The sequence below is a fragment of the Panulirus ornatus genome, chromosome 18 (genome assembly GCF_036320965.1).
Source record: "Panulirus ornatus isolate Po-2019 chromosome 18, ASM3632096v1, whole genome shotgun sequence".
Classification (NCBI taxonomy): domain Eukaryota; kingdom Metazoa; phylum Arthropoda; class Malacostraca; order Decapoda; family Palinuridae; genus Panulirus; species Panulirus ornatus.
This window is the reverse complement of record NC_092241.1, coordinates 25983789-26007799: the sequence shown is the minus strand read 5'-3', so window position 1 is coordinate 26007799 and position 24011 is coordinate 25983789.

Genomic DNA, 24011 nt, shown 5'->3' with positions numbered 1-24011 from the left:
AGGGTGAGGAAGCTCAAGGGACGTAGTGTGAAGAGGAAGAGAGGTAAAGGAGGAAAGGAACAAGATGTGGTGCAAGTGGAAAGGTATGTTAGAGGAAAGCAGGGGAGATGAAGTAGTTATGAGGTGGGGTTGGGCAAGAAAGCAGATAAGTATAGCAGGTAAGAAGGAACGGGGCAGTTGGAAGAGAAGGACAAAGCAGAATAAACGGGCGAAATATAGGAAAACTCAAGAAAAGAGAGAAAAGGACGATGGATGACCATAAATGTATGATAAACAGAATGACCATCGCATACCCGTATATGAGGGGGTACCAGTGTGGCAAAACCCTGAGAGAATTGTGCGTGATTGTACACGAACAGGGTAAATGAAATCTGGATCATGACATACCTCCAGCACACAACAATTTCCCTCTTAATACGACTCTCTGCATCCGGTTGTGACTCGAGCGAATAATAGGACTAGTCGCAGACGTCCCTCTCGGTCTCACACTATCCATATTTATACCGTAGTCTTTCCTTAGTTTATCAACAATACTGAGATTTTTCTTCATGACCAAAAGAATACCCGGCTTACATCAAGACCCAGCCATAACGAAGGAGATATTACATAATGCTACAATAGCTGCAAAAAATATCAATAATGAATACCTCGGACGAGCGGTAATTATTGGATGAAGGCCCGTACAGATCATCATATTAGGGAGGAGCAGTATGATGGTTTCAGCAGTGGTAGAGGACGTTTGCTTTGAAGAATTGAGAGAAATGCTTGAGCACCAAAAGGATTTGTATGTGGCATTTATGAATCTGGAGAAAGCATATGACGGGGTTCATAGAGGTGCTTTGAGGAATATGTTAGTAATACATCGTGAGAGATGAAAGCTATTACAAGTGCTGATGAATTCTTATCAATAGAGTAAGGCGTGTGTGCCAGTGGGTAGCGAGGAAGTCACAGGTGAAGATGGATTTGCGATAATGTTATGTCACCGTCTGATTCGTTTCTGGGTGGGGTAGCGAGGAAGGTAAATGCAAGGGTCTTGGAGAGAAGGGTAGGTATGTATTCTGTTAGTGATGAGAGTATCTGGCTAGTGTGTGTTTGTGGATGACGCGGCAAAGATGGCAAATACAAGAGAGAAAAAAAAATGAAAGTCGAGATAACCGAGGGTGGTGCGCTGAAATAGTTTGGACCTATGGAGAGTTAGTAGTTGACCAACAGGATATACAGTTTGTTTCAGAAGTGGCGAGGACAAGAAGACCAAACTGGAGATTGAAGGATGGAATGAAATAGATAGAGTGATCGGGGCCTGAACATGCAGGAGGGTGAAAAGCATGCACGGGATAGAGTAAATTGGAACAATGCAATAAAAGGTAATCTACGTGCTGTCAATTGACCGAACCTGGCATCTGAAGCAGCCGGGGGAAACCACGGAAATGTGGGCAAGGCCTGATCGTGGCTAGAGGGTGTGATTTCGGTGCATTACTCATAACTAGAGATTGGATGAGAGTGAACGAGGCCTTCCTTCGACTGTTCCTGGCGCCACCTCACTAACGCGGAAAACCGCAAACGTATGAAAAAAAATCTAAAGGCGCATGATTTTAGATACAAAAAAAAAAATCACTAACCCAAGCAGCAGTAACATCAGTGACGTATTAGCAACAGAATCTACATCGACAAAACAAAAGCAAAACTATAGAAACATCAGCAGCAGGAGCAACATTATCAAAATCAATAACAGCTAGAACATCAGCGGCAGCAACTACTAAGCCATAAGCAGCAATGAAAACTAACAGCATCAGCAAGAACAGCAGTATTAACGACGTAGTCAAAAGCAGTAATGCCATTAGCAACAAGAAAAGCAGAATGACTAGGAAGAGCATCCCGAATCTCGAAGAACAGCGGCGGCACCAACAACATTCTTTGAAGAAGGCTGGGGTGGGGACGCCACTGCAACGGAAGGTTTCTGGGAAACCCATCGCGTCGTCAGCCTCATCATTTCCGGCGTGTTAGCCTGATGCAAGAGGCCATCTGGCGCGTGCGTGTGTGTGCAGGGTGGGTGTGGAGAAGGCTAAGGGCCTGCTAAGGGGTTGGAGACTTAACATAGAAGCAACAAGGGAGCCCAAAAGGCAACAATAATATGTAGATGGTTCTCATCAATAACAAAGACATTGACTATGTAAAGAAGGGAAGACTTGGCAATATTAAGAGCCTATAGAAGACAAACTATGTAAAGAAAGGAAGACTGGACATATTAAGAGCCTATAGAAGACCAAGTAAAAGTAGGGTTTAAGGTAGCGGACTAAGTAAAAATATGATCCACACAGGCAAGGGGAAGAAACAAAATTTGCACCACGTAGAGGTTCCAAGGCGGCAATCATGGGAACTGGCCAGATCATTACGAAAATTATCATTCCTCAGCCACAGAAGCCCGATCTATTCCACGGCCTTAACTAATAGCATGATTATGGCCGCGGGTCCGCAGGAGCTAATGTCAAACTACTTCCGCCAGCACGAGACCTGACATTTCCTCAAGTTGTATACAAACGCGTACTTTTCTATTTGTTTATATTGGTGTTTCTGGATCCCTGTTTGTGTGCAGGTGCTTCTGTGTGCGTGCGCGCTCATCTGTCTACCTACATTCCCTACCGTCTTCTACCAATTATCCCTCCGTTTCCAGTTTTCCCCCGTCTTTAAGTTTGTACTTTTGATATTAAACTTACCCGCCTTCCTGTGTGTTCACTTCTATATCCATCTCTTTCCTTTCCTGACTTTTCATACGAACATGATTGTAGTTATTCCCGCTTTCTGACCCCCCACAACCATAAACGGAATGGCTCCATTTTGCCCCCCCTCACACGACTACTTTCACCCCAACCGTTCATCGCGGTGTTACTGGCGTCAAGATCAACAGATTAACCCCAATTGGTGCGGTGATAATGGCCTGCCAAACCACCAGTCCAGATCCACCTACCATAACTATTCCCTCGGTGCCGATGATGGTCTTCGTCAGGAGCACGGCAGTAATAGCCTCCAGTACCGATTGGTAGTATTAATCTCTGAGTTTACCTCCTTTACGCACCGGCTACAATTCATGTATGGAGATTAATTCATTACCTGGCCTTATCTGTGGGTACCGTCTAGACGACCACCCCTTGCTCCCCGACTCCTAGGTAAATCACAGGCGATTTAAACCAGCTGTCAGCTAAATCTCTCGTCAGGTAATCATGTACGCAAGTCAGTCAGTCAGCCATCTGGTAACGCAATCTTCAGGTAAACCACAGACCAGATAAACTAGTGTTAAGGTGGGTTCAGATCTTAAGATTAACGATTCAATAGGTAGGCTAGTCTTCAAGGAAACGACTTACAAGGCAAACCAGTCGTTGGATAAAACAGTGGTTTAGGTAATTTGAAATGTAATCCAATTATTAGGTAAAGTATTTGACTAATAAACCAATAGTTAGGTAGAACGGTCAATTATTATATCGATCTTCAAGTGAGATTAAGTAATACATGAAGTATAGCCAAGATTTGGCAAATCCGTCATTTGAGGAAATTCACCAGATGAACCTGAATAACCCGATCATTTTTGAAAGATTCTCTTCAGGCATTGTTTTCTCGCTAAATTTCAAAATGCTTCTTCGTACCAAAGTAACAGACGATACAGACTAACCCAACAACAAAAGACTAACAAGTCATTAAGCAAATACAAAATGTCCCGATTCAGTTTAACCTTACCTAACAATACTCAATTTAAACAAATCCATAAACATGCTTTCCAAGCCTAATGTAACACGCCTATCGTAAACTCTGCCAGACCATGGGGTTTTCTTCTATTACATTCGGTTGGTCATGTAACTCACAGAAACTAAACATAGGAGTTAGCAAGTGAGCGCAGTAGTGGCGAGTGTGTACAAGGTTCGCGTACATCGATTGGGTGTCATTTATAAAGTGGCCGGAACCTGTTGTAGCTTTGCCTATCTTAGCTGGACTAGTTGCATCGAAAAGTTGTCAGTTTGAGTGGGAGAAAAGCCTGAGCAAGCGAGCTGGAGACCTCGTTATGTGAAAAGCCGCCTCCTTGAGAGCTAAAAGTCTCGTATGTATTCGTTCAAGTTTTGCTGAACTTTGATTAGAAGACTTTAAGAGTTAAAAAGTTTCGTTTGATTACAAGACTTGTTTACGAATTAAAAGTTTCGTTTTGTACCAGTTATAAGTTTCCACGAGTCAAAGGCTTGCATGCACGAGTCAGAAGATTCATAATACAGGTTTCGAGCCTCTCATTACAGTATAGAAACCTCTGCTGAAAGAATCGTGCACCCCATGTGTATAGTTGGATTAAAAGCCTTTTGTGTAGGAGCTATTATTTTCACCTGTATCATTTTAGTCGCGTTTGTGTATACTTGGAAGATATGTTCTAGTTAATCTCCTGTATGTGAATGACGAGTTGTTTGCACAAGATCATATTTCGTAAGTCAAATCAAAGTATAAACTTTGGCTGGCTCACTAGCCTATCACTGAGGACCATATTCCCGGATACGAACACGCTTGGGTTAACGAGAGCAGAATCTCAAGGTTTAGTCTGGCAAGACCCGTCGTAACTGTGGTGTGTTACCCTACCCGAAGTTGGTGCCCAATTATCCACCATCTAGATGGACGAACTGTTGGTTGAACCGAGCGCCGTCTGCCATAGCCGAAAATCGAACCTGGGCTAACCACAACAGCCGCTGTTATATCTTCCACACAGACGATCGTTTTAAGTTTGAATTCTACAGTGTAAGAGTAGGAATTCTTTCCCATGGAAAAATCTCATATGCAGATTTAGGCAACTAACAGATAGAAAACTCGTGAAGACTTGCCTCAGAGGTCCGAGATCAATATCAAAATGTTCTGTTCACAAATACCAAATTCATGGATTACTTAAATATGCTTCTAATTCTCATATTACTAACTGTCACTGGTAGAGGGAAAATTATTACTATCTAAACAAGTCTGCCTACGAGGCAAGAATCATCACTCAAGCAGATCACTCGCAACGTTCTTGCCATCATGAGATCTTGCACCGAAATAGCCACGAGTCCATCGACTGAAATATTTTCTCAAATCGAAGCAGGATTCTGCTTTTGATTTAATCTGCGGTGGTGGACGGCGACGGTGTGGCGTGCCGGCAGACTGGATGTGGGCGTCCTTAGGATTTAGTGGTGTGTGTGGCCTGGAGGATGCGAGTAACGAGTGGCTTGGGTGTGTGGTGGGGCAGCCTCGATGTGGGAGGTTGTCAGGCTGGGTGTGAATGGTGGGTGGCCGGGCGGTGGTGGTGAACAGCTCAGACTTCGGCCTGGATATTGCTTTATAAAGTCATCTACGTTGGAAGAGAGCCGTGTGGAGCGGGTGGTGATCATGACTTGGGTGGGTATATGGCTTAGGTGCACGGAATAGATGGACCATGAGTGGATGGTGGTTCAATTGTGTGTGTGCAAGAGAGGACTCACAAGCATTTTAATTGGGGTGGTATAATTTCGAGGTCAAAGCGCATGTCTATCCGTCTAATTTTAACCAAACACACTATCTATATCTATCCATCTCTCAGCACACAGGAAATTGAAGAGACAAGCAAAACTATGAACGTAGAGTTTTAGGAAATTGATGGTATGGGTTCAAAAAGTAATTAAGCATGCAGAATAGACAAGAGCCAAATTATCTTAAAGGCAAACTTTGTGCAGCGCTTTTACAGTAAAGTGAAAACAGTCTCCCTAGGAAACGTAGAACACTATAATGAACAAAGACATGATGGCAGAAACGAAGTATGTAGACCGCGAGGAAGGAAAGCATTAGTGCCACTTATCCAATGGATATCTTTCTGTAATACATATATCTTTCTTTCAAACTATTCGCCATTTCCCGCATTAGCGAGGTAGCGTTAAGAACAGAGGACTGGGCCTTTGAGGGAATACCCTTACCTGGCCCAATTCTCTGTTCCTTCTTTTGGAAAATTGAAAAAAAAAAAAAAAAGAGGGGAGGATTTCCAGCCCCCCCCCCCCCCCCCTCCCTTTTAGTCGCCTTCTACGACACGCAGGGAATACGTGGGAAGTATACTTAATCCCCTATCCCCAGGGATAATATATATATATATATATATATATATATATATATATATATAAACACGCACACACAGGAGGAAGGCAGTTCTAGTTTATGGCTTAAACAGGGATGTAAGATGAAATGACAATGAAAGGGACGAAATTTATATAAAACATGAATAAACCGACAGCAGAATGAAGCAAATGACAATGAAACAGAATATTAATCAAGTAAAAACAAGAAAAAACTGCGGGTGAATATGACAGTTGCGTGGGAAATAAAAGCACAAGAATGCAATTAAAGGATGGCACAAGAATAAAGTGAAAATGAAGATACCAAGAAATAGGACGAATAACTAACACTATGGCAACATGGAAGACGCAGAAGCTTTGATGAATGAAAGCATAACCACCCGTACATGTGTACGAGAGAACTCTAAAGAATTTTCGATGCCTCATGATGTAGAATGGATGAAAGTACGTATCTAAAAAAAAAAAAAACCTGAATATTTAAAGTAATATCCTTAAAAAAGTTGAAATAATGGAGCATTTTCTTCACATCAGGTGGGTTGCAGGGGCATTTCCATACTGGTCAGATATTTCTACACATTCAGATTTGTCTAATGAAATCATTTCTTAATGATACTTTACCGAAGTCCTCTTAATTCTCCAGCCTTCAACTACAGACAAGATCATTTCAGTCTTAACATAACGCAAAAATCCCTTGACAAAGACTTCAGAAACTTGCTAAGAGAGAAGCTGGAAACTAACCATAAGTTTCTTAATTAAACTATGTAGGTTTCGATTTGCTCATCTAACATTATCCCGGATGTGGATAAGAGCAACACAGTGTATCCTCAAGGCATCTATATACCAAGAAATGGGTCGACAAAAACCTCACCAACTTTTCCCCACTATCCAGCTGTGTGATCCCGTGGCTATATTTGCCAGCATTATGACCCAACTCATTTTAGCTCCTTTTTAGCGAGCGATATACAACATTAGCGGCAACGAATATTCGGCAGATACGCAGAGATATGTAATTAAGAAGTGATAAATGTAAACTCCACATCTTATACAATTCAGCCTTTTAGCACTAATGAACCTGATAAACGTTCAAATTAGCAATAACCTCGATTGCCTTTTTTTTTAAATGGCCTGGATCAGAAACGGATCTACTACATCCATGGACGACCAGATGCGATATTGTAGATCGAGATGAGATTGCTACCTTGGCCCTCTGATCTGGTCTAACCCGAACGAAAACGCAATCACCTTGATGCTGATTGGATGAAAGTTGCTCAACTTTTTTTTTTTTTTTTTTTGGTCCACGGCGCGCGCACATGAACCCATCACTGCGAATAATGAATCTGTCGCCGAAGTCTTAAAGAGGAAGAACACCTAGATGTGAGCGGGCGTTCCCTCACCCGTGGTACAACCTCCAACCGGCCATAAACACGAACCATTTAGTGGATAAGTTATGTATATACGATGGTGTATCTAGGCCTTCGTTCCGCATGACTGATGGCACTCTTGCGATTCCGTGACGCCCTAAAGAAGACCCACCTGCCGGTGTCAACACACAAGGAGCTTTGTTGCGAGGTGTCATATAACGTGTGGTTGTAGCGCGGTATCATTTCGTCTGTGTTGCTCCCCGCGCGGCTTAATGAAGGCTGTCTACATCTATCGACCTCTCGCTTCGGGGAGACGATCTAGTTCCATATTAATGTGTTGCATATACAATCGGATGGCGGAAACGGTAGCTTTTTCTGTGGTGTCGAATCCCTTCCGATACTCTTTGGGTAATTGGTTTGATAGCTAATGTTCCATGGTTGTTAATTCCAACAGGAGAAACAGTTTCCATAGCTGCTTCACTGGACGTTCCTCTCCCAGGCAGCTCAGTGAATGGGTGGAACCAGGCTGATTACAGAGAGAGGGTATAATGGGGGGTGGGAGCATCGGGATGGTTAGTAATGAGAATGGAAGCGATGAAGAGCTTGTCGAGTTGTACGCTGAAAAAGGGGTTGGTGATCGGTGTTCGCAATAGTAGAAAAGATGGTTAGTGGGAACTGTTGGCTTCCATACTATATGAAATCGGTGCAAAAGGGGAGACACTTCTGGATGAGAGTGCGGTGAGGGGGGGGCAGCTGGCGAGATGTATGATGATTACCTTGTGAATGCAAGGGTAAAGATTTGTCAAGGTGATTGGAAAAGTGGAAACTTAATGGTGGAGAAGACTGTGGTGAATGTACATGATTTTGGAATAGCGACTGCGTGAAGAAATACCAAGAGATACGAGTTTACAATTCTACATGAAGATATAACAGGAGTTAAAATACTGTATCATCTTTGTTCATACACTACAGAGTAAAAGTAAACCAAAATGAAAAGTAACTTTATATATATATAAAGTACACTTATATGAAGATAAATCGCATCATTCACGGTCTGTATAGAGGTGACACGATCAACATCTGTTTAGCAGGTGTGCAACAACAAGACCAGCTGTGCCTCGGGTCAACACACTGACCGAATATACAGAAGGAGCACGAGACTCGGGTCGCCCAGCAAGTATGATTAGACACAGGACCAGCTTTCGGAGAGGACTAATATACAAACCATCGTGATATAGAAACAACACGCGGTTCATATAGAACAGGTGGCCAGACCTGTTGAGCCTCTGGGGATATCTACTATTATCAAGGTCCAGAGGCAGCCGAAGAGAAGAGTGTCCAGCAAGTGTAGTCGAACACAGGACCAGCCAGCTCAGGCAAAGGGAATGAAGGCAGCTTTTTATCTACGGTAGTTGAGCAGAAAATGGTTAAAAACGGATGAAGAAGTTCTAAAACTTCCTATACTAATAGTGTTGAGTTGTATTTACATTTAAAAATTCTACAAAAAAAACAATTTCTGCAGATACGTTTGTTGGCTCAACACGAGCCAGCAAACGTTCAGTATATGTGATGCACGAGACCGCAGTTTGAATTGAAGAACGTAGTGCAGATGCAGCTCTTAGCAGTTTTAAGTATCTCGTGACTTAAAACCCCCAGAACTCACCACGTGGAGGTGGCTGCATTACGAGTTCCATCCCATACCCAACCCAACCACCCTACCATATTGGGTACTGGGGCAACATGGTGCTTTTGTGTTTACTGGCATTATCTAGAGGCGAAGCACAATCCCAGGATTGTTTGCATGTATAGCTCACCTCGAATGGATTATTCTACCAGGGATTCTCAATCAGGTTTGAGGGCTAGTAATCACATGAAATGGCTCGACACATCTTCCACAAGTGTCTTATTTGTAACTATTTGATACATCAAGAGGTGGGACAGAGCCTTTCGTTTTCCCAAGATAAAATTAGTTTAAATTTGTAGTTGAACTCTGCGAGTTTTAACGGTGACGTAGTGGGACTTCATTTTCGTGGAGATGGCTGATTAAACATTGCAAAAGCCCGACAAGAGCTCCACCAATCCATCAATATTGCCAGTTTCATCACAACGTTATTTCATTTATATCAAGAACTCCATCAGTGGAAAAGTTCAGAATGACTATTTCCTTAACCCACCAGGAGTTACATAGCCCAGGTATTGGGACCCTAGTTCACAATGTATATATATATGGCCTTCATTGATCGCTCTCCTATAGCATTTTGTAAGTTTCTAGAAAATACTTCCAGGTTTTGTCCTCTCGACCATCAAAATATAGTTCATTAGTTTCAGATGCATCAATTTCACCTTGCAGCCAATTCAGATTTGTTCTGTTTGGCCTATCTAATCCTGTTTTTGTTAGCGACGTCTATTTGGTCACCGCTCGTGAGAACTAAATCTTGTACAACAGCAGACTCTTGCCACAACAGATCTGCCCGACATACTAAGACGAATGATATCTTGCCAGAGCTGGAAGCTGAAGCCGCAGTCAAGTCTTTGGCCGTGATGCATCTAAACGAAGAAGTCCACTTAACTGGTGGTAGGTCTATTTCCCTCTGGTCCACTTGCATTTCCGTCAGTCAAAGGATCACTTTCAAGAAAAGTACTCGACTCTTCATGGGGTTGATATTCAAGCCTCTAGTTTGGCTCTTTGTTCATATTTCCTTCTTACTTTGTTGCAACTTTAAAGATTCCCGAGTGAACAATGGTCCTTATGACCACCTTCCTTGTACTTCTGTACCATGAAAGTGGTCTGCTTTTACAGAGGAACTTTCCAAGGTTTCTAAGAGATCACTTACAAAAATCATTTATAAAATCACAAAAACAACGTTCCTTTAACTTCATCTTAAAAAGGTAGCTCTCATCGCTAATTAGTCATCTTTTCTATTTTCTCCCTTACAAGGTTTCTGATTAGGGTCATCCCTCTCAGCGTTCACACTTGTCTGTCCGATTTCCAGCACGATGCATTCAACAACAACTTGAGAGGAGCTTTTGTATGCCCAACATACAAAGTAGATCCTTTTCAGAATTTTTTTTTTTTTCTCGAGTTATTGCTTCATCTTCTGAGACAGAACTTGTCCTTTATCAAACTTTTATATTGTTTTTTTTTTTTTTTACATATTCTCGTGCTGAAAAATGCTATATTGAGAAAAAACATTTAGGTCAGTTCCTCAAGAAATGCGACACCGTACAGGAAAGCAGAACTCCTGAAGCCAAAGTTACTTTATCTGTACTGAAGAGGTCGAAATATTTGCCCCTATTTTTCAAGTCTTTCGCCAAAACTTATCTTCTGATTACTATGTTTTCTATTTCAGCACGTCAACAGCGCTGTGTGAAATTTGGCGTTGTTTCACAATCACGTAATGCCTTTGATTTGCAGGTTTTGCGTCGACAGACGGGCCCGTGAGGGCAAAGCTGGTTGCAGATACTGATAAAACAACTTGTTCTAACACACAGGGTAGATGTCCTTCAGAAAATCTTCAAGTCCATCTTGCCGAGAGCATCAGGGAGCGAGCCACCAACGTCAGGAAGCAACACTCTGGGTGTTGAGACGCCTCAGTAAATTCTTTTCCTCCTCACGAAGGAAAGCGGACCCTTCCAGACAGTGCGACGAAGTGTAAAGTCCAAGAAACGTTTGCGTTTGATGCTTCAGGTTTTGTCGAGGACAACGAACACGAAGCAAGACTTGCTGTCGATTCCTCGATCCGCGGACGTCTGGAGGAAATCTTCGCCAGGAACCTTTCACGCCGAAAACCTTTCAGTCTTCCACAAGTGCCATGGTAGATGATGTTGCCGATGCTGTAGGCGATTATACAATCGTTACTTGTCACGTAGCTAATAACGATGCACTGAAGGAGAGCTCGCAGGAGCGGTCGGAAATATATCTACTTATTCGAAGTTTCAGAGATGAAACTTAAATGATTTCAGGGGTTCTATCCGGGATCAGCACAGAACGCCTTGTTTAGAAAGGCGTCACGTCTGCATAATAGTGAACCTCTGTGTTCAGGAAGTTCATAAACTGATAGTATTTCTACATGCAGCCTTATATATGTTTATGCAGGACGGACTAAAACCGAATGAAGTGGGACCTGCGCGTTTGGGTAGTCTCCTTAGCGAGTTTACACAGGCGTTTTGGTCAAAAGAGGGATGCAGTCCGTGTGGGGCAGACCGATCCCCCTTCGTTAACTACCCTTCGAAATAGAATAGTTTTAAAATGATACCCATGTTTACGAACGGAGAATACCCAATAAGATCTCAAACAGCGTTACGAGGAAATAATTCTATTGTAACCCGTGATCATTTCAATTTCATTTGTGGAAATCGGAGATAAATCTCAAAACAGTAGGACTAGTTTAAGGCCCCCCAGCACAAAACCAGATGTAGGAAAAAGATTGTGATCAGTTGGCAGAATATCTTTATTGAACAAAGTTAATTCTACATAGATGAAACATCCGTGGGGATCACTATCAATTTCATCACCGCGAGTTATGACAGCAATATAGTATCTATGCGTGCGCTATTTGACAAACTGAAAAAATCAATTACATCAACTGCTTTGGTATTACACTTAAACGTATATGTACTGCTAATCATGGAAGACGATGCAAATAGAGCATAATTTGTTCATTTGATCAGCACCGTCGATGGTGCGGGTCTCGCTCCATCTACTACCGTGCCTCGGGTTAGTGAATGGGTTAATAGTGGGAACCGCTTCCTATCCGGGTCTGGTTATGCGAAGGCCGTCCATCCCCGTCAGGGCTTCCCGAGGCCGGCCCGAGATCAACGATCTTTGACACTTATCATAAGCCCGGTGCGCTCGGGACGATCGAGACAGGAGTAGTACGAGACGTCCTACGAGCCCCGCATTCCGATCGTGGGGTCCTTCAGGAAGTCGGACATCGTGGCGTGTTCTCTCAGAGGGTTAGGGCTCACTTACCGGGACCTTGAGGTGTGCTCAGTAAAAGCCCTAATCTGGACCCACTCCCTTTACAGGATGTGGTCCAAGAGCACAGGTTAGTAATCGGAACTGCTTTGTACATCTGGTGTCGGCCGTCGGGCTGGCGAGGGTGGCTCGCACTTTGTGCGCTTGTGGCGAGCGGGATTAGGCTGTTCTCCCGAAGCTCCAAGGGCAGATACCAGTTCCTAAGGTCGGGTTGTCGTGACGAGCGATGGGCGTCTTGACAGGGTCGTCTGCTACTCCCGTACGACAGGCAGCACTGGAAGGTGAGCGGTGCTGGAGGGTTTTTTGTGCATCAAGTCAGTAAGGTGAGGTATGATCACACCATCGTCTAACTGCCGCCTCTCAACTTATATCTATGCTATAAACAGTTTCATGTACCATCTTCCTCTTGGCGTGTCCATACGTTCGTTCCTTCAATCATCAACTTTCACACCATGTAGTTTCGGTCAATTGCACGTCCGTCCCATCACTAATTGGGAATCTATGAAGAGAATCTAGCTTAAAACGAAGGTTGGATGATGTATTTATGGGTTCAAGCGGTTGGTTGTAGGGTGGACAGACTCCGAACCTGCGTAGCATGGGCCAATAGGCCTCTTGCAGTGTCCTCACTCAAGATAAAGTAGGTGAGAAACACACAAGGGTTCATGGCAAGAACAGAAAAGGGGCGAGGGAGAATCTGACGAGATATACACATGGGGAAAAAAAAAAAGTTGGGGCACAGAAGAAACAAGACGAAGGGACGAGCGAGAGCCGACAAGGTTAAAACAAGACAGCTCAACAAAGATGTGGTATAAGCCACGAGCGCTGGAAAAAAAAAAAAAAAAAAAAAACGGTTATACAAAAAAATGACATTATAACTTCGAATAACTTTCTCTCTTGTCATTGGCACAAGGTTCATGAAATAGAGGTCTATTAGCCGTTAAGCAGATATGTGCCGAGATACTGTCCATGTTTAGTTTACATGATTAAGACAACAGGAGGCCCGATTGGCCCACGACTGGGTAACAAAAAATGTTAAAATGTAATTCCGCTCAGCAGTTTTTTCAAGCTATCACCAACTCCCCACTGCTGCACATAAGCCTTCTACTGAATCCAAGTGTTCAAAATTCTGAACAAGTTCGGGAAGGTGGATCACGAACACCTCTATAGGCGTGTTGAACATTGGAATAACTTACAGTCAGACGAAAGAAATGTTAAGAAATACCTTAAAATGTCGTTGACAAATTTCATAGATTCATGTATACCGAGAAAGTCGCCAATAATTAAGTGTATAAACGACAGCGGTAACGGATACAAAAAGGCTAATGTGGAGCAGCGGGGAGTGCGATAAAAAAAAAAAAAAAAAAAAAAAAAAAAAAAGGACGAGCGGAATTACATTTTCATAAAGTCTTTTTTTCTTTCATCTAGACCATCTAGTCGTGGGTCAATCACGCCATCTGTTGCCTGTCTCGTGTAAACTGACGTACAAACTCCTGATGTCCGACTCTAAAGTCCCCCCGACCATGATGATGCTACGATGATCCTGCACTTCATCGTCTAGTACGCTAAACCTATTGCGAGTGGAGAGCTCGTTACCAGTAGGTTGTTTGGTAATGCTTCAAGTTTTCCTCGCAGGTTGGAAGATATGTACAGTGTGACGAGTCGAGAGGGTTGGTATCCCTGGCAAGTGAATGTCCCGAGTCGTTACGCGGACTTTAAAGCGGCTTAGTACATATAGCTCCATTATGCAGTAACATAAGAGAACCACTGTCATCAGAGAAGACGGTGATAGTGCAACATAGGAGCTGAAAACAACGAAGCGAGTAAGCCATGTAGAAGCTAGTGGTGTATACGAGAAAATTACGTGATGCCAGACACCGCCACACTATCGTGCAAAGAGCATGCCAATCAGGTAATGTATAGCTCTTATCACCACACATTCCCTTGTCTTACTATATACGCGATAGTAGACAAGACGGTTATAGCGATATTCTACCAGGAATATCCTGCATGTTAAGTGGCCGCAGTGGTTAGAGATTCGTTGTACGAGTGTTAAAGAGTATCATAACATCACTAATATTGATTTGGTTCGAAGTGTCATTATGAAGATTCACCTGCACGCGTTACAAAAAGGAGGGAAATGGGCACGAGTAAAACAGTCACGAAAACTACGGTCATGACCCGGGACAGACAGACCGACTGACTGTGGGTGAAAAACGCAAACACTACAGTCTTCACAGTCATTCGAAGACTATGTTTCAAGGTGCTACACCCATCCACACGCAGAATGGAGGGCAGGAACATCAACGTCGAAAAATCGAAGTGAACCGCTAGGGAGTATCATGTCCCTCCACCAACTAGCTTAAAAGATACAGACAGAGGTGCTCGCCCAACTAGTGTCGCAAGATCCACAGACTTGTTGCTTCGAGCTTTGCTATCAGCATTCTGTGTGTCCATACATTCCTTCCTTCACTATCAACCCAGTTTAGGTCACTTACTGACCCCCCTCCCCCCCCCCAATAACTGGGCTAGTATTATACTACACACACACAACCTGGAAATAACCATATCGCATCCCAATGTCGTCGAGCAGGATGGTGTGTGTGGGGCGGGAGGGGAAGGGAAGAAATGGGTGGGCCTAGACAGTATGCAACATCTGGGTTACTAAGTAGCAAATGAAGATGCATTACTGAAAACAGCCATGTTAAATGTTTAGCATCAATTATATAGGCCCATATTCCATCTAGTGGAGTCTGTGTTATAACACGTAACATGTCCAACACCACCATTAGTGCTACATATACGATGCGAGACATGTGCAGCCCAACACTTAGTGGCAGACGATCAGTCGCAGTGCTCGGATGGATACATTCGACAGGTGTTGGATAACTAGTCTGCAAAGGGTGGCTCACCAGTGACATTATGTCGAAATACCTTAAGATGTTTTGTTGTCCTCGCTGACGGTGAAGACAGCAAAATATCCAGAGATCTCATGATCCAAAGATCCCATGATCTCAATCCCATCGAAATTATACAGTCTGTAATGGTGAGAGGGAGACGAGTGGCTATCATACCCAGCATCAGAGCAAAGCCATTTTAGGTGAAGTGAGCACAGCAAACCTGGGAAAAGCCGAGGACCCCACAGGGACGGCAGTTGACCGAGTCTGGTAAAATCGATGTCAACTCGGCTGAAGTGTGTTCTTGTTTACACGAAGTACCGACTACAAAGCTTAAGAGATATGTTCAGCATTGTGTGACATACGTGGATGACCATACTAGATGGTAGGCAAGATACATGGATATATTTATAATAAAACACCGATGACAATACAAAATGACAAAGACGATGTTTCGAAGGAGTTGTGATCATCATATTGTGGTTAAGTGCCAACATCAAGGTACTGCCTTACGGATGTTATGAGCAGGTGCACACTGTCGGGGACAGAATAAGCAAACAATCAGGTACAAAATATTTTGTGCTGGCGAGGCACGTGTCAAGGTCACGTGCGCTATATCATATATATATTTCCTTAGAGTCCACGGAGAAATTAACTTCCAAAGTGCATTTTCGTGTGATGAAATGGGATATACAATAAATATAGCATTCTGTTGATATACAAGAAATGTAGCTAGGACGCCATTTGGCACAAGACTGACTACTATGAAATTAACTATAGCGTTACACGTGGGCATTAAACACGGCAGCAGTGCCATTAGTTACAGCAATTCTAGGAAATGGGCTATGTCAACACTGGCGTAGGCGCGTACCAAGACACACTGATAACACATACATATTCTACGATTTCGTTCAGTCTAGTACTGGTACGATTGCCAGGGTGGTCGATACTTTTTCTAACGACTGTACGAGGGCGAAACTTTTTTTGTAGACAGAGCCAGCAGCCAAACTGCTACTTGGGCCAAATCAGCGGTACTCGAAAGCCAATATACCGTTCATATACCTTCCCTGTCGGTGGCTTTCTTCCACTTACTACGTACGAGAAAGAGCATGTACCTGCTCACGAGCGCCTACGATGATATTATACCATGATGGCCGGGACTTTCCTTTTATGTTGACAACGGTTCCCTCGCTCGCCTCTTATCGTCTCATCACCTGCCTCGTTTGTATAACTATTTCTTATCTTCCAGCAGCTACTATACTCCTCTTCTGGCATAGTTATCTCCATTAAAGGTTCATCCAGTAATTTCTTCAATGAGCCAAATTTTGAATGTTTCTGTAGAAACTCTTTGCAAGTTGCTTCAATCACTAGGCATTGCAGCATTTATTATTCGTCCCAACTTACTTGCCCTCCAATCTTTCATTTTTGTCTGAAACGTTTTCGTTACATTTCCAGGAATTAATCGAGGGCAATTGTGGATAATTGTTGCTTGGCATACATTTCTCTTACCTTTCCATGTTCGAGACATTCTCTAGCTCTTCAATCTTCCGTGGTAGTTTAGATGCTCTAGTCCATTCATTTTGATTACGAAATACTTCTAAATAGTGGCCAAAAACGAATATGGTTCAGCTGTTCTTTGTGCGATTTGTTTACAAAAGTGATTTTGCGATCGTTAAAAAAATTTGTGCTGACCTGATAGTTGCAGAGAGCAGAGTGCTATGGTTTATGAAATTCTGCCGACATGAAGTTTGAAAAAGTATTTTTCACGTATCTCGTAGTTTAAGAACCTATGGAAGTCTGATAACGAGGTAGTCTTGTTACCATCCTGGTACTCTGTTTTGTTTCGAGTAATATTCGAACCACCCAGAGTTCGTCCTCCAAGTATATAGATGTTACCCATGAAACACGTCCTACTCCAGCAACATCTTTGTTCATTTTCAACGAATCTATAGTCCATCCAAGGACATGATTCACCCTCATCACGGATATACTTCGCTCCCCCCTAGTCTTTTCGCAACGCAACCAATGACTACCTCACGCGACGTTACTTGGAACTGTAACAAACAAATCATCCAACATCTGTTATACATCTGGTAACGGAGCAAGATATAACCGATACGCAACCGAAACAAGACTATGCTATACCCAAATATAAATAACCACGAGACAGTATCAAAGTCCACTCAAATAAGAACTATATTTCACCCTAACGTGATCATATTCCGCCACCACACAGCACTCCAGCACAACCGTTCATCACCATCATTCACGACCAAGATTTATAATCTCGCCAAGTCTACAGCTCGCCCCAACCCTGCCACCTCATCGCCTACGAAAAAGAAGCTACGAAAACACACTGTGGTACCTCGGACAGTCCGTACAAGCGGCGCCCTCCCTCACAGCTCGCAGGGTGGCGGCCAAGATCCGTGGCTGTGTCATCAAGGCTGCCACAAAGCACCTATTGAAACACCCATAACCTGCCGATGGTCGAACACGCTCTGATGAAGACGTTATGGCGAAGCGGCTCACCTGCTCCTCCGAGGCTCAGTGGCTAAGACCCTCATTATGTACCTCTTAAACCTCATTATGCCTTAACACAGGGCAGGTGTGGAGCTCGGCACTTTTGTGCTGCCATAATGTCGAAAAAAAAAAAAGGGAGTAATACTACCGAAAGTCCAGCGGTCAGAATGTTGGCATAGTTCACGAAAAACATTTGAATGTTACCGCAGATAAACATAGTACATACAAATGAACAGAAGGACACGACCTTGAATCGGGTCAGCTGTACGGGTGTGCTCGAGTGCAATGTTGTATCACTTGTTTATTGTTAATTCTATGATTAACAGTACGTCATCCTCCACAGTCTTGGATATTAAAAATCCTGCGACGATAGCCTAAAACCTTTCCTTCGCCGTCTTTTATGAACGGCTGTCTAGTTTGGGTCGGCTGGCACCACCAACATCCATCCCTCTGTCGTTGTTAATGCCAATGATACAGCGAATGCTGTTGCCGGCACTTGCCGCTGTCATCACAGTATTGCTACTAAAACGCATAAATCTCGTATGATACAAGGATCGGGCAAGCATTCCTTTTGCTTACAAGTCGCCCCTTGCACATAGAAAGTCGATAACTCGCTGTCGCTGATCAAAACTGTCACGAGCTTCTGCAGAGCAAACCAAAATCGAATTCTCTCTGGCGCAATCGACAACATATACGTGCTGCTTACAGTAGAGAGTAAAGCCAGTGACTGAAGCGAAATATAACGAATTGTATGAAGATCGATATCGAACACTAACTTCCACACAGCACCATAAGAATGAGGCGTTGCCTTTAAGTACTCTAATCATTGACTCATTCCATACGTTAACAATCCTAAAGAAAAAGTACTTAAAGATCACAGCGCATCACCATCGATAAGCGCTTCTCTTGTAGTTAAGTGTTCATTACAATGGCCCCAGGTATTTGCTATCAATGTACTACTTTAAAAGGTTGAGGTTCTATCAAGGAGATTACAAAGATTTTTCCGATTAAAACTGTAGTGATCTGGAAAAGAGGTTTAAACGAAGTGGGTTTTATGCGAGATGAAGGCGGTGATCAAAGCCTTAACTGCGGAAGATTTAACACTTAGCGACGAGTTACAGCGTCTGAAAATGGCGCACTGTAACTCACCCACACTACTTCCTCACCAGCACCTACTTTCCCCCTACCCACAGATATCCTGGCCCACCCCTCCCCACGCAACCTCTTCCATATTTGTTCAGCGCCCACTGGCTGCCCCATCCCACCCCTGCTGGTACCCTCCACTCACACCCAATACCCATACAGTCCCTCCCAAACCTAATCACGTTCATCCTAACAAAAGCTATACTAACACCGACGTTTCCGAAGCAATTAAGATATTGATAAATGGTATATGCTCACCAAGACACCACCACACCTACAACCGGAACACGTCGATATACACATATATAAACCAAATGTCTACAAACTACAAGACACTAGAAATCAAGGACAGTGTTCACATATGTACGCCCCACATACTCCGGAACATTGTTCTCCTCATGTGCTTCAAGGCAATGAAAACATCCCAACTTCTGCTTCGCAACAGACCCGCAGTGACCAAGACGCCCCTTCAGGAGGCCTGTCATTTATTAGCACAACGGCATTAGTGAGGAGAGTGAACCTCACTCGTACATAGGAATGATACGGGCGCCTTACTTGCCACCAACAGAATGAAGTCATGAAGAACCAATACGACAATTCCCGCTTCACAAGACCTGGATGAGAACAAGGTCATCTATAGAGAACAGAACCCTCGCAGTCTCTTGCTTCCAGAGGCAATTTACATCACAAAACCTATAACACAAAGTCAAAGATCTTGAAATCCTACCACCTTCAAAACGCTACACAAGCCTAACCGATGAAACGGCCAATGAGCGATCAGCTTAACCGATAAACTCCGCCCATCTGTCTCTAACCGATCCACCAGAATCGTATAGAAGTGGCCACACACCACAGAACCTTTAACAATTAGATGCATAAAAGTCTAACGACTTTCATAATATCAATAAACCAAATAAAACGAAGAACCTGGTTGATCACATAGTCGTCTGTACTTTTTCTTTACTTACTATTATCTATCAAAGTCTCTCCCTACACCCCGCCCCCCTACCCACACTCTTCCATTCTCCAACCTCAGACCAATCAACGCCAAGGACGTGTGACAAACTTTACTTCAGCCACAAGTCGAAAACAAATCCAGTTTGAAGTTCCATATGGAACAATTTAGCTCCGAAACTTCGCTTCCCTTTGGGGAACTCCTGAAACTAGGACCACCAAAAAATTGTATGGGAAATAGAAACTGTACATAAGAAAATAAGTCAAGGAGAATGTGCCATAGTCTTCAACCTCGTATGCCCAAGAAAATATCCTGTCTGGCTACATATATATAGTCTCCCCAAAACTCAAATGTGGATGTCCTCCTAGACCAATTATCTCTTAATTTTGCTTTGATATATTATCCAAATGGTTAGCTAAACACCTTAGCCATGTTAAAGGAAAACTTTCTCCATCGCATGTTAGAAATAGCTTAGATTTTGTAAACAAGGCTAAGAACAATTTGCCTGAACAAACCCGTTAGCTTTTAAGTGAACTGCCTATTCACCAAAGTCTCCATTGAAGAAACGATCGCTTACTGAAGGAGGAAATCACTAGGCTCAGTCTCTGTTTACCCCAACCTGTAAACCCTACCGTTCACTCAAGAGAACTTGAGTTTTCAAACCAGTTTTCCAGAAAGCTGAATGTAATTTCTATATACTTTGTCATTTTTTGTTTCATTCTCAGCGACTTTTTCATGAAGACGTTTGAGATAGAGTAACTTTCTATCGGTAACCATCCAAGAATCCGGCTTGCATACGTTGATGTATGGTTCGCATGGCCATCTCCCGAAGACTATTTTTACGAATTAAGGAACAGTCGACCCACCAAATTCAAGATCAAATGGGATAATTTTTTTTCTCGACATGTTAATGAAGCAATCTGATCACTTACCCTTCAAGGTCTACATGAAACCTACCAATGCTAAAGGTATATTTTTCAATACATGATTATGGAAATACATCTGCAGTTAGGTGTATGGGCTTTTTTCAAGAGCATTATGTATATACAATCCCAAAAGTCTGGAAGATGTATGTAACTGTGAAAGATGTACTTTTAGGCAATCCTGTTATCCCAAGTAGTGTGTGAACAACGCTTCGCAGAAATCCCGGACGACACTTTATAATTTAGTAACAAATATGTTGAAAGGATGATAGGTTTCATTGTTTGGTGCTGCCCTATTCTCCCAACGTAGGTAATGCAGGAAAGGTGCTATATAAAAGTTGCCATCCAGTATAACACCACCATAAGACCATAATTCAAAGTAAGCAAATCATCAGAATACTGGGAGTGTTTACGCCGTTAAATGTATGGCTTGTAAAGATATATACATTAGCCAGACAGTTAAAGAAACTATATTGGCACAGTCATTCAGTATTCAAGAGTTGACCACAGCATTGCTAAACATTGGCAGGAAAACGATCGCCTGTAGACCTTAACTCGCACACATTGTACCTCTCATAGGATTATGGTACCCGGTACATCAATCATCAAGTCCATCTTAATGCGAAGTTTAATTTCCCCCCAGGTAAATTTAAAGCACAGACTTTTATCCAAATGATTATGGAAAAAACTAAATACAGAAGAATAGCTGAACACTCATCTCGCTATGCAGGACAACCAACCACCTCCCAACAAAACCCCCCCATAACCTGGTTGATCCCAGAGTGGTTTATACTTTCTTTACTTTCCATTACCTACTTATCAAAATCTTCCTATACCCCCCTCCACACAGAAACACTCAACTCTTCCATTCTTTAACCTCAGACCTCCAATCAACGCCAAGGACGAGCGACTTCAGACTTTACTTTAGCCACAAGTCAAACATATCCATCTTGAAGTTCCATATGGAACAAGTTAGCTCCGAAACGTCGGTGCCCTTTGGGGAACTCCTGAAGAAATTTTAAGAAGACCATCGAAAAATTGTACGGCAAATAGAAACTGTACACAAGAAAATAAGTAGAGGAGAATGTGCCATACCCTTCGATATCGTCTGCCCCCACAAAAATATCCCGCCTGGCTACATCATATATATAGTTTCCCCCAAAACTCAAATGTGGATGTCCTCCTAGACCAATTACCTCTTCCTCTCAATTTTTCTTTGATATGTTATCCAAATGGTTAGCTAAACACAGCCATCTGAAAGGAAAACTTTCTCCATCGCATGTTAGAAATAGCTTAGATTTTGTAAACAAGGCTAAGAACAATTTGCCTGAACAAACTCGTTAGCTTTGAAGTGAACTGCCTGTTCACCAAAGTCTCCATTGAAGAAACGATCGCTTACTGAAGGAGGAAATTACTAGGCTCAGTCTGTTTGCCCCAATCCGTAAACACTACCGTTCAGTCAAGAGAACTAGAGTTTTCAAATTGTTTTCCCGAAAGCCGAATGTAATTTCTATAACAATTTTAGTCATGGGATATCCACTTTGTTCAATTTTCATTAACTTTTTAATGAAGTTTTTCAATTGTTTTTCTCGGTATGTTAATCAAGGAATCTGATCTCTTATCCTTCAAGGTCTACACGAAACCTACCAATGCTAAAAGCGTATTTTTCAATACATGATTATGGAAATATATCTGCAGTTGGGTGAATGGTCTTTTTTCAAGAGCATTACGTATATACAATCCCACAAGTCGAAGATGTATGTAACTGTGCAAGGTTTACTTTTAGGCAATCATATCATCCTAAGTGGTGTGTGTGTGTGTAAACAAGTCTTCGTAGAAAGCCTGGACGACATTATAATTTAGTAACATATGTTGAAAGGATGATAGATCTCGATGTTTGGTGCTGCCCTATTCTCCCAACGTAGTTAATGCAGGATAGGTACTACATAAATGTTGCTATCCATTATAACACTATCAGCAAGACGATAATTCAAAGTAAGCAAATTATCAGAAAATTGGGAGTGTTTACGCGGTTAAATGCAAGGCACGTAAAGATATATACATTAACTAGACAGTTGAATAAACGATATTGGCACAGTCATTCAGTATTCAAGAGTAGACCACAGCATTGCTAAACACTGGCAGGAAAAAGATCTCCTGTAGACCTTAACAACTCGCACACATTGTACCTCTCATAGGATTATGGTACCCGGTATATCAATCATCAAGTCCATCTTAATGTTAAGTTTAATTTCCCCCCCAGGTAAATTTAAAGCACAGCCTTTTATCCAAATGATTATGGAAAAAAAAAGTAAGATAAGAATACAAAAGAATAGCTGAACACTTATCGATAAGAATACAGAAGAACAGCTGAACACATCTCGCTATGGAGGCCAACCAACCACCTCCCAACAAACCCCCCATAACCTGGTTGATCCCAGAGTGGTTTATACTTTCTTTACTTCCCAGTACCCACTGATCAAAATCTTCCTATACCCCCCTCCACACAAACACTCAACTTTTCCATTCTCTAACCTCAGACCTCGAATCAACGCCAAGCACGAGCGACTTCCAAGTTTACTTCAGCCACAAGTCAAAACAGATCCATCTTGAAGTTCCAGATGGAACTAGTTTCTTCCGAAACGTCACTGCCCTTTGGAGAACTCCTGAAGAAACTAAGACCACCACCGAAAAGTGGCACGGCAAATAGAAGCTGTACACAAGTAAACAAGTCAAGGAGAATGTGCCATACCCTTCAACCTCGTCTGCCCCCCAAAAAATATCCCGCCTGGCTACATCATATATATAGTCTCCCCAAAACTCTCAAATGTGGATGTCCTCCTAGACCAATTACCTCTTCCTCTTAATATTTCTTTGCTATATTATCGAAATCGTTAGCTAAACCCTTTAGCCATGTTAAAGAATAAGTTTGTCCATCGCATGATAGAAATATCTTAGATTTTGTAAACACGGCTAAGAACAACAATTTGCCTGAACAAACTCGTGAGCTTTGAAGTGAACTGCCTTTTCACCAAAGTGTCCATTGTAGAAACTATCACCTACTGAAGGAGGAAATATCCCGACTTTGTTTACCCTAACCCGTAAACACTACCGTTCACTCAAGAGAACTTCAGGGTTT